This window comes from Heterodontus francisci, chromosome 1 (genome assembly GCF_036365525.1).
Source record: "Heterodontus francisci isolate sHetFra1 chromosome 1, sHetFra1.hap1, whole genome shotgun sequence".
NCBI classification, from domain to species: domain Eukaryota; kingdom Metazoa; phylum Chordata; class Chondrichthyes; order Heterodontiformes; family Heterodontidae; genus Heterodontus; species Heterodontus francisci.
This window is the reverse complement of record NC_090371.1, coordinates 210,751,936-210,767,711: the sequence shown is the minus strand read 5'-3', so window position 1 is coordinate 210,767,711 and position 15,776 is coordinate 210,751,936.

Genomic DNA, 15,776 nt, shown 5'->3' with positions numbered 1-15,776 from the left:
AGGTAAACCTAACCGAATTGTGATCACTATCACCAAAGTGCTCACCTACATCTAAATCTAACACCTGGCCGGGTTCATTACCCAGTACCAAATCCAATGTGGCATCGCCCCTGGTTGGCCTGTCTACATACTGTGTCAGAAAACCCTCCTGCACACACTGGACACTATAGTATTTCCAGTCGATATTTGGAAAGTTAAAGTCCCCCATAACAACTACCAGAGTTCACTAGAGTTTAGAAGAATGAGAGGTGATCTCACTGAAGTGTACAAAATTCCTACAGGGCTCGACAAGGTTGATGCAGGAAGGATGTTTCCCCTGACTGGTTAGTAGAACCAGGGGACACAATCTCAGAATAAGAGGTAGACCATTTGGGAACGGAGATGAGGAGGAATCTTTTCACCCAGAGGGTGGTGAATCTGTAAAATTCTCTACCCAGAGGGCTGTGCCTCCATTACTCAGTCATTGGATAAATCCCCAGGCCCAGATGAGATGTATCCCAGGCTGTTATGTGAGGCAAGGGAGGAGATAGCAGGGGCTCTGACACAAATTTTCAAATCCTCTCTAGCCACAAGATAGGTAACAGAGGACTGGAGGACAGCAAATGTCCTCATTATTCAAGAAGAGTAGCAGGGATAAACCAAGTAATTACAGGCCAGTGAGTCTAACATCAGTGGTAGGGAAACTATCGGAAAAAGTTCTGAGGGACAGGATTAATCTCCACTTGGAGAGGCAGAGATTAATCAAGAATAGTCAGCATGGCTTTGTCAGGGGCAATCATATCCAACAAACTTGATTGAATTTTTCGAGGAGGTGACTAGATGTGTAGATGAAGGTAAAGCAGTTGATGTAGTCTACATGGACTTCACTAAGGCTTTCGATAAGGTCCCGCAAGGGAGATTGGTTAAGAAGTTCAGAGCCCATGGGATCCAGGGCAATTTGGCAACTTGGATCCAAAATTGGCTTAGTGGCAGGAGGCAGAGGGTGATGGTCGAGGGTTGTTTTTGCAAGTGGAAGCCTGTGACCAGCGGTGTACCGCAGAGATCGGTGCTGGGGCCCTTGCTGTTTGTAGTGTACATTAATGATTTAGACATGAATATAGGAGATATGATCAATAAGTTTGCAGATGACACTAAAATTGGTGGTGTCACAAATAGTGAGGAGGAAAGCCTTAGATTACAGGACAATATAGATGGGCTGGTAAGATGGGCGGAGCAGTGGCAAATGGAATTTAATCCTGAGAAGTGTGAGGTGATGCATTTTGGGAGGACTAACAAGGCAAGGCAATATACAATGGATGGTAGGACCCTAGGAAGTACAGAGGGTCAGAGGGACCTTGGTGTACTTGTCCATAGATCACTGAAGGCAGCAGCAGAGGTAGATAAGGTGATTAGGAAGGCATATGGGATACCTGTCTTTATTAGCCGAGGCATAGAATATAAGAGCAGGGAGGTTATGATGGGGCTGTATAGAATGCTAGTTAGGCCACAGCTCGAGTACTGTGTACAGTTCTGGGCACCACACTATAGGAAGGATGTGATTGCACTGGAGAGGGTGCAGAGGAGATTCACTAGGATGTTGCCTGGGCTGGAGTATTTCAGCTGTGAAGACAGAATGGATAGGCTAGGGTTGTTTCCCTTAGAGCAGAGAAGGCTGAGGGGGCACCTGATTGAGGTATACAAAATTATGAGGGGCATTGATAGGATAGATAGGAAGAAACGTTTTCTCTTAGTGGAGGGGTCAATAACCAGGGAGCACAGATTTAAGGTAAGGGGCAGGAGGTTTAGAGGGGATTTGAGGAAACAATTTTCACCCAGAGGGTGGTTGGAATCTGGAACACACTGCCTGAAGGGGTGATAGAGGCAGAAACCCTCACAACATCTAAGAATTATTTAGATGACCACTTGAAATGCCATAGCATACAAGGCTACGGGCCAAGTGCTGGAAAATGGGATTAGAATAGATAGGTGCTTAATGGCCGGCACAGACATGATGGGCTGAAGGGCCTGTTTCTGTGCTGTATAGCTCTATGACTAAGTCCACCGACTCCTCTTTTATCAATTCTGTTAGTAACATCCTCAAAAAACTCCAACAGAATCGCCATGATTTCCTATTCATAAATCTATGTTGACTATGCCCAATCAGATCATTATAATCCAAGTGTCCATTTGTCACATCCTTTATAATAGATTTTAGCATTTTCCCAATGACTGAGGTAAGGCGACTAATATGATCACAGTCCTCATTAATCTATGTTCTCCTATGGGCACTAGTGCGCATTGCAGCTGATCACAAGTCAGGGAACACAAATGGAAATGAGACAACAGACTACATGCATTGTGAGTCTTTATTGGATTCTCTGTGGACATCAGGGTGGCTGGAAGCAGGTGATTATTGCCTCCTTGACACATTGCTCAATCTGCCTGTCTTCTGGCACAAGGTTTTCAACATCTATTGCCACTTGCCCCTCTCCCTCCTCTGCGTCCTCCTCACTGTTATGCAGTGCTAGATTGTGCAGAGCACAGCAGACCACCACGATATGTGAGATCCTCACTGGGCCATACTGCAGGCTCCACTGAATCGATCCAGGCACCGCAATCTCATTTTTAGCAGCCCAATGGCCTGCTCGATGGTTTCTCGGGTACAGCCATGGCAATTGTTGTACCTCTCTTCTGCTGCATTGCGAGGGTTCCTCACTGTCTTCAATGGGTAGCTCTTGTCCCCTCGAATCCATCCCTGAAGGTGAATGAGGGGGGCCTGAAAAGCTGCGGCACCTGGGACTTTTGAAGTATGTGGGTGCCGTGGCTGCTGCCCGGGAAGCGGGACACACTTGTAGGAAATGGTTTTGGTGGTCCCAGACCAGTTGAACGTTGATTGAATGGAAGCCCTTCCTGCTGATGAAGGCAGCTGGCTGGTCCATGGGAGCCTTGATGGCCACATGCATGCAGTCTGTCACACCTTGCACCCAGGGAAATCCAGTGATGGCCCCGAAACCAAAGGCCCTCTCAGCCTGACTGTCAGGGTCAGTCCGGTAGTGCATAGATAGAAAATAGGAGCAGGAGTAGGCCATTTGGCCCTTCGAGCCTGCTCCACCATTCATTATGATCATGGCTGATCATCCAACTCAGTAGCCTGTTTCCGCTTTCCCCCCATACCCTTTGATCCCTTTAAATCCAAGAGCTATATCTAACTCCTTTTTGAAAACATACAATGTTTTGGCCTCAACTGCTTTCTGTGGTAGCAAATTCCACAGGCTCACCACTCTCTGCGTGAAGAAATTTCTCCTCATCTCAGTCCTGAAAGGTTTACCCCCCTATCCCTAGACTATGACCCCTGGTTCTGGACTCCCCCACCATAAACCTCTTCATAAACAGGCTTGGAAATTCTATCACATTGGTAGCAGAGGACAGTTGTCTGAAAGTGAAGATTGGAGACTGAGATTTGTTTTCAGACAGAAGAAGGCTGTAATTCATGTTTTTTTATGAAGAACGATGACTGAACCAGGTGTAAGGTGTCGGGATATGATTTTCCACTGCTGTTTTGTGAAACCAAACCTCACGATCAATGGAAGAATGAAGTTGATCTTTGGATGCAGGTTGCGTCTTTACCAAAACGAATGCAAGGAATAGCCCTTGCTCTTTTACTTCCCACCAGAAGCAAGATCAGAGGCAAAGTGTTCTCGCAGCTCAGGTTCATCATTTGGACTATGAGGAAGGTTTGGACAATCTCTTAAAATATATGGATAAAATTTATATGAGAGATGACTTATTGAGTGCCTATGAGGCGTGGTCGGATTTTGATAAATTTAGAAAAATGGATGGTTCTTCCATAGAAGAATATATTATGGTATTTAACTGATTTTCTGCAAGGTTGCAGCAATTTTACTCGGAAATTCCTAGATCAGTACTTGCCTTCAAATTGTTTGATTGTGCAAGGATATTGAACTTGGATGGGCTCTAAGTATTAACCAGAGTTAGATTCAAAGAAAGAGCTATGTTTTTTGAGTAGATGTATGATGCCCTGAAAACATTTTTGGGAAAACATTCCTTTCCAGTCACTTTCATGGTGCAAATGGGCTCTTCAGTGGTAACACCAAAGGTGGAGGATACAATTCTAGCAGCATTGAGGCTGTTCAAATATGGGGCCCAAACGTCAGTATGAAAGGAGAATCACACACAAAATGAATGAGGATCGGGACCCTTTTGGCAGCTATAACAGATGGCAGGAATTGGGCGATTATGGCAGAATGATGAACCCCAGGAATAACAAAGGGGTGGTCAACAGATGTTTTCAATGTGACTCAAAGTATCACTATGCATTGTATTGTCCAAAAAGGAATAAAAAGGTTTTTGAGATGACGCATGCCGTGGAAGGTTTGGAAGGCGAGGATGACGCTACTGATCAATCAGAATGAATTGTACTGGTCACGAGAAGCTTCAGTCTGGTAATGAATGTCCTAGTCACAGATTTGTTCAATTGCACAGTGCTAGACAGTGGGTGTATGTCCACAGTATGTGGAGTGGACAGGTTAAGGTGTTACATGGATTCTTTAAGTAAGAAAGACTGAAGTAAGGTCAAAGAATGTGATAATTCTACCTGTTTTGGGTTTGGGGATGACAACACGTTGAAATCACTAAAAAGAGTCGTAATTCTGTGTAAAATACCATTTTATTAGTACGGATGTAGTATCCAGTGAAATACCTTTGCTGATGAGTAAACCATCTATAAAAAAGGCTCGGATGAAATTGGAAAAGGAACATGAAAAGGCGATTGGCTTTGGGAAATCTATAGCTTTGCGGTTTACACAGTCGGGACATTATTGTATTCCTTTAGTGAAAACTAACATCTCTAAGCAGGATGTTAAAGAAGTATTAATGGCATCCAGGAGTAGGGATTTAAAGGAGAATAGGCAAATTATTTCAAAACTACATCAACAGTTTGCACATCCATCTGATCATAGGTTGAAGATTCTGTTAAAAGATGCAGGGGTAATAGATGATGACTACACTAAACTTAATGAAGATATCAGTGAAAAATGTGGGGCTGGATTTTACCTTAAGCGGACAGGAATTCGCCACTGACGTGAAAGTTGGTGGCAAACCCGCTTCCGCCTAGCCCGGGGATCCATCCTGTATTTTACGGGTCCCCGGGTTTTAATTGTCCCGAGGCAGGACTTCCACCCACTCGAAGGAGGAGGTCCCGCCTCAGTGAGCTGCTGGCCAATCAGTGGGCCGGCAGCTCTTAGTCCCAGCAGTGCCACCGGAAGCAGTGGCCACTGCTGGGAATGCAGCCCAGCCGAAGCCATGGATCCATGAGGGAAGGTAAGTAGGGGCATGCCTCACCAGGGGGATTGGTCCTTTCTTGGTGAGGCTGGAATGGTCGTTTGGGGGGATGGGGGTGTCTTGGGTCACAGGGGTGGGTTGGGAGGCGGGGGCGGCCCTCAATTGGGCACCCTATGCCTGATTGCCATGCCCCACCCCCCCCAGGGCGCAGAAAGGCGGCAGCTATCGCCGGGCGGCCTTTCACATCCCCAGCATGCCCACTTGCCATGGGTAAAGTACCCATGGAGGCCGGCGAGGGTCCTTAAGTGGCCGTTAAGTGGCCACTTAAGAGCCTTGATTGGCCTGGTGCGGGTGGGCCGTTTCCCACCCCCCGCCCAACGCTGTAAACTTGGCCAAAGGCGGAAGCGGGGCTGGTAGGCCTCCAGCAGCCTCCCGCTCAATTTTACGCCGCCCCCATGCCACCATCCGACCCACTGGCGCGGCGTAAAATTCAGCCCGTGATATCTGTAAAAAATACAGGAGGACGTCATCGCAACCCATAGTGAGCCTTCCATTTGCAAGGGACTTTAATGAAACGGTAGCAATGGACTTGAAGGTATGGGATAAAAACAAAAACATTTTTCTTCTACACTTTATAGACCTAGTGACTAGATTCAGTCTGTCAATGGTAATTTATAGTCAAGGCAAAAAAGTAATAGTGGACAAGATAATGGAAGGGTGGATAGGAATGGGGCTGGGAGCACTGGCTAGATTTGTAACTAACAATGGAGGAGAAGTTGTCAATGATGAATTCAGGATTATGCGTGAAAATATGAACATTGTAGCAATGCACACAGTCCTTTTAGTAATGGAATTTGTGAGAGAAATCATGCCGTGATTGATGAAATGCTCTGATAAATTATAGCTGACCAGCCAAATTGCAAACTGACTACTGCTCTGGCGTGGGTTGTACATGCAAAAAACAGGCTTCAAATGGTTGGGGGCTACAGCCCCTATCAAGTAATTTATGGCAGGAATCCAAAAATACCTTCGGTAATGTGGGATCATCCCCCGGTTTTAGAGGGGACTACAATTAGTTCAATTTTTGTGGAACATCTAAATGCCATGCATGCAGAGAGAAGAGCATTTATTAAGGCGGACGTTTCAGAAAAAAACAGGAGAGCTTTATGGTATCGGATCAGGCCATCAGGAAAGAATTTTAATACTGGGGATATGGTGTATTACAAAAGAGAAGGGCAGAAAGAATGTAGAGGCCCAGGAAAAGTTATTGGCACTGATCGAAAAATGGTGATTTTGCAACATGGCAGCCAAACCATTAGAGTACATTCCTTGCAGCTTATTGGCATTGATTATGCTTTGACAGAATCTGAACAAATGATGGACACTGATGATGCACCATGTACTTCACATGCACATATGACAGACCTTTGCGAGCAACAGATTGTAGCAGATAATGGGCTGACTGAGAGTGGGCCAAGTGAAAGTGAAGATCCAGATAAGGCCATTTATCCCAAAGGTCAACTACCGAAAGTTGGGACCAGACTGATGTTTATGCCAGAAAGGACTAGTGAATGGAGGGAAGCCACCATTATAGGAAGGGCAGGAAAGGCCACAGGGAAATACAAACATTGGCTGAATGTGCAAGACAAAAGACAGGGTATCAGACCAATAGATTGGCTGAAGGAAGTGAAAATGTGGAAGACCAGAAAACTTAGTGTGTTCAGATAGTGGGCCTGAAGATGATCATAGTCCAAGGAAAAGGTCACAAACTTGTGAAAAAAAGTCTGGTTGTAGGAGGGACAGGTTGAGTAGTAGTAGTCCAGAAAGGGATAGGAAATCTAGTAGGGGATGTGGTTTCATAAGAGCAAGGACAAGAGAGCAGGCGAGGAGAGCCACACGAAGTAGGAGTCCCCAAAATAGAGAAGCTCGAGTGGCTACGAACAAGTTAGATGGTAAATTGGTAAAGGATGCAAAACAAAAAGAACTTGACAGTCGGAGAGAGTTTGGCGTATACATGGAGGTGCCAGATAGAGGACAACCAGCATTATCCCATAAATGGATCTGTACAGAAAAAGTACTTCCCGATGGTACATATAAAACTCAGGCCAGACTTGTAGTTCGGGGATTGAGGAATGACTAGCTGACCAAGAAGTTAGAGTGGACTCCCCAACAGCAGGAAAAGGAAGTTTGAGGATTTTCCTAGCCCTTTTAGCGACACTCATGGGAATTGACATCAAAGCAGCATTTCTGCAAGGGGAGAAATTTCAAAGGGAAGTATTTTTAAAGTCAATAAAAGAAGCTGGAAATATAGAAGGGAAATTTTGGAAGCTGAACAAGTGTGTTTATGGGCTGAATGATGCATCCAGGGTGTGGTATTTTTCAGTTGGGTCCATCCTACTAAAAGTGGATTCTTTTCAGCTAAAAGTGAATCCGCCAATGTTTTATTGGTACTATGAAGAAAAACTAGTAGGCATTTTCTTGATGCACGTGGACGATTTTCTGTGGGAGGATCTGAGGCATTTGAGAAATTTGTGGTAGATAAAGTTCTACAGGAATTTAAAATTGGAAGTCGGGCTATAGGGTTGAATATTAGGCAGACTAAGTTGGGGGTAACCTATATCATCAGTCCTACCTAGAAAATGTTAATAAGATCCCAATAAATCGGGCCAGATCCTCACAAAAGGAAGACTCTGCAACCAAGGAAGAGTGTAGACCAGTTAAGGAGCTTAATCAGGCAGTTGAACTGGTTGTGCACACAAACTAGGTCGGATGCTTGCTATGACATATTAGAATTGAGCACCATGGTGAAACATGCTACAGTTGGGGAAGTACTGAAAGCAAATAAGACATTGAAAAGATTGAGTTTTGACAAATTTACACAAGTTTCCAGCGTTGGGTGACCCAGAAGAAATGAAATTGTTCATTTTTAGTGACGTCTCACACGGTAATCGTCCCGATGGTTATACGAGCGCAGCAGGGTTCATTATATTTTTGGTGGGAAGAAATGATAAATGTTGTCCATTAGCCTGGGAATCGAAGAAAATAGAGGATAGTTAAAATCATCTTAGCTGCTGAGTCACTTGCACTGAAAGAAGCAATAGATATGAGTATGTATTTATCGAGTATTTTAAAGGAACTCTTATATAAGGGGCAATTGGAGAAACGTTTGCATATAGAATGCTATATAGATAACTATTCTCTCTGGGGCAATGTCCATTCGACAAAAAGTGTCACAGAAAAGAGGTTGAGGATTGATCTCGCAAGTATAAAAGAAATGTTGGAAAGAAAAGAAATTTCCAAAATAAAATGGGTCGATGCAAGTCATCAGTTGTCAGATTATTTTACAAAGAGAGGTGCTTGTTCCAAGACATTATTGGATGTCCTTGAAGAGGGCCGTCTTGTGTTATAATAACTTAGGAAAAAGGGGAATTTTTTTTCATGATAAGATTGCTTTCATAATTTTTAAACAAGTTTTTTTTAGAGGGGGAATATACAGCATGTTAATGGCTGGTGCTGTTGAAAGTTAATGGTAAATAATATAAGATGCAGAAAAATTTATCATTATTTTGTCTCTCTTTTTTCAATATATATATATGGTATTTAATATCCATTAACAGAACTTCAGACCCTAACAGATTCCCTTCTTTTCTTTAAATATATATAATTTAAAGAAAAGAAGGGAATCTGTTAGGGTCTGAAGTTCTGTTAATGGATATTAAATACCTGGTCGATGAAGATAATAGGATGAATGGGTGTTGGGCATTAATTAGTTAATTGTATTCAAATGTGTCTATTATAAAGAAGAGCCAGCCAGCAGTGGCTGTGGGTTGTTAGGAGTGGAGAAGTAAGCTCTGTGGCAAGCAATAAACAGTCTCTACCTAAGCATCCTAATCTCAGTGTCTTCTTCACAAACATAGTCATAGAGTCGTACAGCATAGAAACAGGCCCTTCGGCCCACCGCGCCATCTATCTATACTAATCCTACCTGCCTGCATTAATTCCATATCCCTCTATGCCTTGCTCATTCAAGTACCTGTCCAGATGCCTCTTAAATGTCGCTACTGTTCCTGCCTCCACCACCTCCTTAGGCAGCTCATTCCAGGTACCCACTATTCTTTGTGAAAAATTTACCTCTTTGATCCCCTTTAAACCTCCTCCCTCTCACCTTAAATCTATGCCCTCTAGTTTTAGTCACCCCTACCATGGGAAACAGACTTTGGCTATCTACCCTATCTATGCCTCTCATAATTTTATATACCTCTATCATGTCCCCTCTCAGCCTCCTTCGCTCCAGGGAAAACAGATCCAGCTTATCCAATCTCTCTTTATAGCTCAAGCCCTCCAAGCCAGGCAACATCCTTGTGAGTCTTTTCTGCACCCTCTCTAGCTTAATCACATCTTTCCTGTAGTGCGGCAACCAGAACTGCACATAGTACTCCAAATGCGGCCTAACCAACGTTATGTACAACTGTAATATGACGTCCCAACTCTTGTACTCAATGCCTCAGCCGATGAAGGCAAGCATGCCATATGCCTTCTTCACCACCCTGTCTACCTGTGTTGCCACTTTCAGGGAACTATGTACTTGCACCCCAAGGTCTCTCTGCTCAAGAACACTCCCCAGGGCCCTGCCATTCACTGTATATGTCCTGCCCTGGTTTAACCTCCCAAAATGTATCACTTCACACTTGTCTGCGTTAAATTCCATTTGCCAATCCCTTGCCCACTTTCCCAGTTGATCAATATCCTGTTTTAACCTTAGACATTCTTCTTCACTGTGCACTATACCACCAATTTTGGTGTCATCTGCAAACTTACTAATCATGCCCCTTGCATATACATCCAAGTCATTAATATATATGACAAACAACAGAGGGCCCAGCACCGATCCCTGCAGCACACCACTGGTCACCGGCCTCCAATCTGAAAAACAACCCTCCACTACCACCCTCTGCCTCCTATCACCAAGTCAATTTTGTATCCAATTTGCTAGCTCACCCTGGATCCCATGTGTTCAAACCTTCTGGACCAGCCTACCATGCGGGACCTTGTCAAAGGCCTTGCTAAAGTCCATGTAGACAATGTCCATCGCCCTGCCTTCGTCAATCCTCTTGGTCACCTCCTCGAAAAACTCAAATAAATTTGTGAGACATGATTTCCCACTCACAAAGTCATGCTGACTATCCCTAATCAGACCATGCCTTTCCAGATGCATATAAATCCTGTCTCTCAGAATCCCTTCCAATAACTTTCCCACCACTGATGTAAGGCTCACCGGCCTGTAGTTCCCTGGCTTATCCCTGCTGCCCTTCTTAAATAAAGGCACAACATTAGCTATCCTCCTGTCTTCTGGTACCTCACCCGTGGCTAACGATGATACAAAAATCTCTGCCAGGGCCCCAGCAATCTCCTCCCTTGTTTCCCATAGCATCCTGGGATACACCTGGTCAGGCCCTGGGGATTTATCCACCTTAATGCACTTCAAAACCGCGAACACCTCCTCCTTTGTAATGTTGATATGCTCCAGGATATCGGTGTTCCCTCCCTTGAACTCACTAGCTTCCATGACCTTCTCCATGGTAAATATGGACGAGAAATATTCATTTAAGACCTCGCCCATTTCCCCTGGCTCCACACAATGATCGCCACACTGATCCTTAAGGGGATCTACTGTCTCCCTAGTTAACCTTTACTTTTAATATACTTATAGAATCTTTTAGGATTCTCCTTTATCTTATCAGCCAGGGAAATCTCATGGCCCCTTTTTGCCCTCCTAATTTCCTTCTTAAGTGTAGTCCTACATCCCCTATACTCCTCGAGGGATTCGTTCAATCCCAGCTGCCTATACCTGACATATGCCTCCTTATTTGTCCTGACCAGACCCTCAATAGCCCTCGTCAACCAAGGTTCCCTAAACTTGCCAGCCTTGCCCTTCCATCTAACAGGAACATGCCATCCCGGAACTCTTCCTATCTCACTTTTAAAAGCCTCCCACTTGCCAGACGTCCCTTTACCTGCAAACAGCCTCTCCCTTTCAACATTTGAGAGTTCCTGTCTGATGCCATCGAAATTAGCCTTCCCCCAATTTAGGACTTCAACCTGAGGACCAGTCCTATCCTTTTCCATAACTATCTTGAAGCTAATAGAGTTATGGTCACTGGTCCCAAAGTGCTCCCCCACTGACACATCAACCACCTGCCCATCCTCATTTCCTAAGAGGAGGTTGAGTGTAGCCCCTTCTCTGGTAGGGCCATCCACATACTGCTTCAGAAAACTATCCTGGACACACTTAGCAAATTCTTCCCCATCTGATCCCTTAGCACTAAGGCAGTCCCAGATAATATTAGGGAAGTTAAAATCACCTACTATTACAACCTTATAATTCCTACAGGCTTGGAAATTCTATAACAATAAGCACACTTTTTCTTCATCTTAATCTCTCTCTCTTTTGTCATCCAGGGAGCTCCAGATTTGTTTGCCTTGCAATATACCTTGATTATGCCTGAACTCGCTCTTCTTTAAAGGCAGCCCATTGTTCAGATACAGATTTGCCTGCCAACCTTTGATTCCAGTTTATCTGGGTCAGATCCATTCTTACCCCATTGAAACAAAAACAAGAAATGCTGGAGTCACTCAGCAGGTCTGGCAGCATCTGTGGAAAGAGAAGCAGAGTTAACGTTTCGGGTCAGTGACCCTTCTTCGGAACCCCATTGAAGTTGTCTTTTCCCCCAGTTCATTATTCTTACTCCGGATTGTTCCTTGTCCTTCTCCATAGTCAGCCTAAACATTATGATACAATGATCATTCTCTTTCTGAGCTTCCACTGCAGCACTGATAAATCAGGAGGCCTCTGCCTGTGCTGCAATAGAAGCTGAGATAGTGGCCAGCTGATGCTCCATCATGGGTCGGTCTGGCAGTGCTGCCACAGAAGTACCTGCCATTTCCAAGGTGGAAAGGATGGCCTCCAAGCTCTGTGCAATGCCCTGTGCCATGGTGGAGCTGGACATCTCCATGCTCTTCCTCTGAGCTTTTTTTCCCCTCTTGCCTTCCACATGAGGCTGCAGGGGCTGAGCAGCTGGCAGTTCTTGGATATCTGAAAGCTCAAAGCCTAAGGAGAGGGTAGAGATGAGGGAAGAGAGATGGGGAGAAAAGCAGAATATCCACTGTCCCTCCATCGGCAGTTTACATTTCATGACATTTTTCAGGACGAGGGTGAGGCGTTAGTGGAGAAGGTGCAAAAGGCAGCAACTTGCCTTCATCCTGGATGGACTCGGCAGTGCTGGATGCCACAGGCTCTGATTCTCAGAGCTATTTGTTCGAGGGCACTGAGGGGATGGATTCTTGGTGTTTCTCTGTCGGTCATTTGCCTCTTGCATATGTTGGTGACCTTCCCATGCAAGAGAGAGGGCAAAATGTCAGTGACAGTGTGTCAGTGTGTTTGGGTGATGTGCCTGCCTTGGCTGAATAGCTAGAGGTATGTGCAGGCATTAACAGGTGGTTGTGAGGCTGACAGCATTGGTAGTTGTGTGAGGGTGAGGTATAGTATTAGGATGTTAGGAGTGAGTCCTGCTGAGTGAGTGCTGGGGGTGTGGGTCATCGAGCAGTGTGAGAGATGGGTGGTGTGGTGGGTAAGCGATGTGGGGCTGAATGTTACCAGCCCTCCGACGTCGGGAATTGTGGTGGGGCGGGGTCCCAGAATATTCTTCCGGGAGAGGCCCGCCACGACCTCCGACACCGGGTATGTCCTACCCCATTTTACCAGCAGCAGCAGGACCTTGGTGTGGGCCCCCCGCCACTTGGCAGCGCAACTCCAATTACCATATGTAAAGTGCTACTTACCTTGCCTGATTATACATCCCGCTGCCTCTCACTCCACAGTTCCACATTTATCGTCGAACAGGCGGTTGTCATGTGCCATTCAGTTCCCGAATGAGAAAAGCTGACAGGACATCAGAGGTAGGAGTACTCGCTCACAGATAGGTCTGGACATACCGGCGTCTCAACCCTGCATATCTGAAGGGAGGTGGGAGGGGAGATGGTATTATCGGGGTCCCACTCTGCAGACTGGAAGCCAGGTTGGGGGTGGGGGGGTGGATGGTATTACAGGGGGCAGAGGTGCATACTGGATTGGAGGTGGGGGGGATGGGATTATCGGGGTCTCAAGTCTGCATACTGGATGGGAGGGGGGATGGTATCACAGGGAACATGTCTGCAGGGAACCACTGTGTTCCTGCCCTCGGTAAAGGTTGTCAGCTGAGTGCCATTGATTGCCTGTCAGTGAAGGAGCAATGGCACTCAAGTCACCCTGTATGTGGGGAGAGTGCCAGAAACAGTAGGCATGTAAAGGTTATATGGCTGGTGGGCCAATCGATGCAGCTTGTACAATCTTTAAGTGGTCATGCGGTGCCACTCTTAGTGGGAGCTAAGACGGGCAATGCATTCCATGCCACATAGTTGATGCATGAAAGCACCTGATGTACCAGTCAACATCAATCTCTGCCCTGTTAGGTACCTTTGAAGAAGTGAAGGAACGATTTTAATTGCAACTTTGTGATGGAGATGTTTCACCCTATATGCATTTTCCCGCTTCTCGTGAGGACCCATATGCGCCGCAGGTGAAACCAACAGACAGTTACAGCCCCCGGTCAGGAGCAGCAGCCCCCAAGGAGAGCTCGCCAGTACAGATCGCTGGAGGGCAGAAACGCAGTGGCTTGCTAGAGCACTCCTCTGCCATCTTTGGTTTTTGCTCTGGTTTCTGAACAATGCCACTGCGCCTGGAATGTGCAGAGGACACATGCACTGAAATGGAGCTGTGCTGGAGCTACTGTGGCCATGCTACAATCATGGAAATGAGGTGAGTAGATGAATTTTGTGTCTTACCCCCCTCATTTCCAATGGGCACAGGCATGTTGCGACTCATGGCCCCAAGCCCAAATATTGGGATGAATGAATTTCATGCCCAAATTTTCAACTCAATGACCTTTCATCAGAACTGGAAAAGGTTCGAGATGTACCAGATTTTAAAGCAAGTACAGAGAGTGGGAATGGGGCAGGGGAGAAAAGAACAAAAGGGAAGGTCTGTGATAGGATGGAAGGCAGACATCTCTTCCAATGCCCTCTGGCATTTTAACAGTTTCCCATCTCCTGGACCTGTCTCTTTTTCACCATGGACATCCAGTCCCTCTACACCTCCATCCCCTACCAGGTTGGCCCACTTCATCCCTGAATGGAGGACCATCCAATCCCTATCCATCATCCTGCTTCACATGGCTGAACTGAACTTAAATTGAACAACTTCTCATTTGACTCCGCTCACTTACCGCAGATAAAAGGTGTTGCTATGGGAACTCCTGCGGGTCTTAGCTATATCTGCCTTTTTGTGGAATATTTTTAATATTCTTTGTTCCAGTCTCCTCGCTCACCTCTTTTGTTTGTACATTGTTAACTGTATCGGTGCTATTTCTTGCTCTCATCCGAACTGGAAAATTTCAACAACTTTTCTTCTAATTTTCACCCTCCTTCGGCTTCACATGATCCATCTCGGACTCTCCCCTTGCCTTGCTGCACTTAACTATCGCCATTTCGGGGTCAGACTTTTGACCAATATCTACTATATGTCCACCAACTCGCACAGACACCTTGATTATACTTCTTCCCACCCCACTTCCTGTGAGGACTCTACTTCATTTTTCCGTCTCCACTGCATCTGTTCTAACGATACCACCTTCCATAACAAGGCTTCCCATAGATATTCCTTTTTCCTCAACTGAGATTCGCTTGCACAATGGGTGACAGGGTCCTCGATTGTGTCCATCCAATTTCCTGCACTTCTGCCCTCAGCACTACCCCTTACTCCCAGAAACTTGATAGGGCTCCCCTTGTCCTCACCTTCCACCGTACCTTCAGATTCAACAAATCCAATTCCACAATTTCTTCCACCTTTAGCATGATGCCACCACCAAATACATTTTGCCTCTCCTCCCCTTTCAACATTCCATAGGGAGAGTTGCGTCCACTCTGGTCCACTTTTCTATTACCACCAACACTTGTTCCCCTTCCCACGGCACCTTTCCATGCAAGCACAGGAGATGCAACACCGTCCCCTTTTACTTCCTCCCTTCTGACCGTCCCAAACAGTCCTTCCAGGTAAAACAGCGATTTACTTGTACTTCTTTCAATCTAGTATCCTGTATTCGCTGCTCACAATGCAGTCTGCTGTACACTGGGGAGACAAACACAAACTGGGTGATTCCTTTGCTGGACATCTCCATTCAGTCCACAAATATGACCCTGAGCTTCTGGTTGCTTGTCCTTTTAATTCTCCACCCCACTCCTACTCTGATCTCTCTGTCCTCAGCCTCTTACACTATTCTAATGAAGCTCAATGGTAGCTTCAGGAACAGCACCTCATTTTTAATTCGACACTTTACAACCTTCTGGACTCAACACTGAGCACAACAATTTCAGATTTAACCACTGCTCTCATTTTTTTGGAA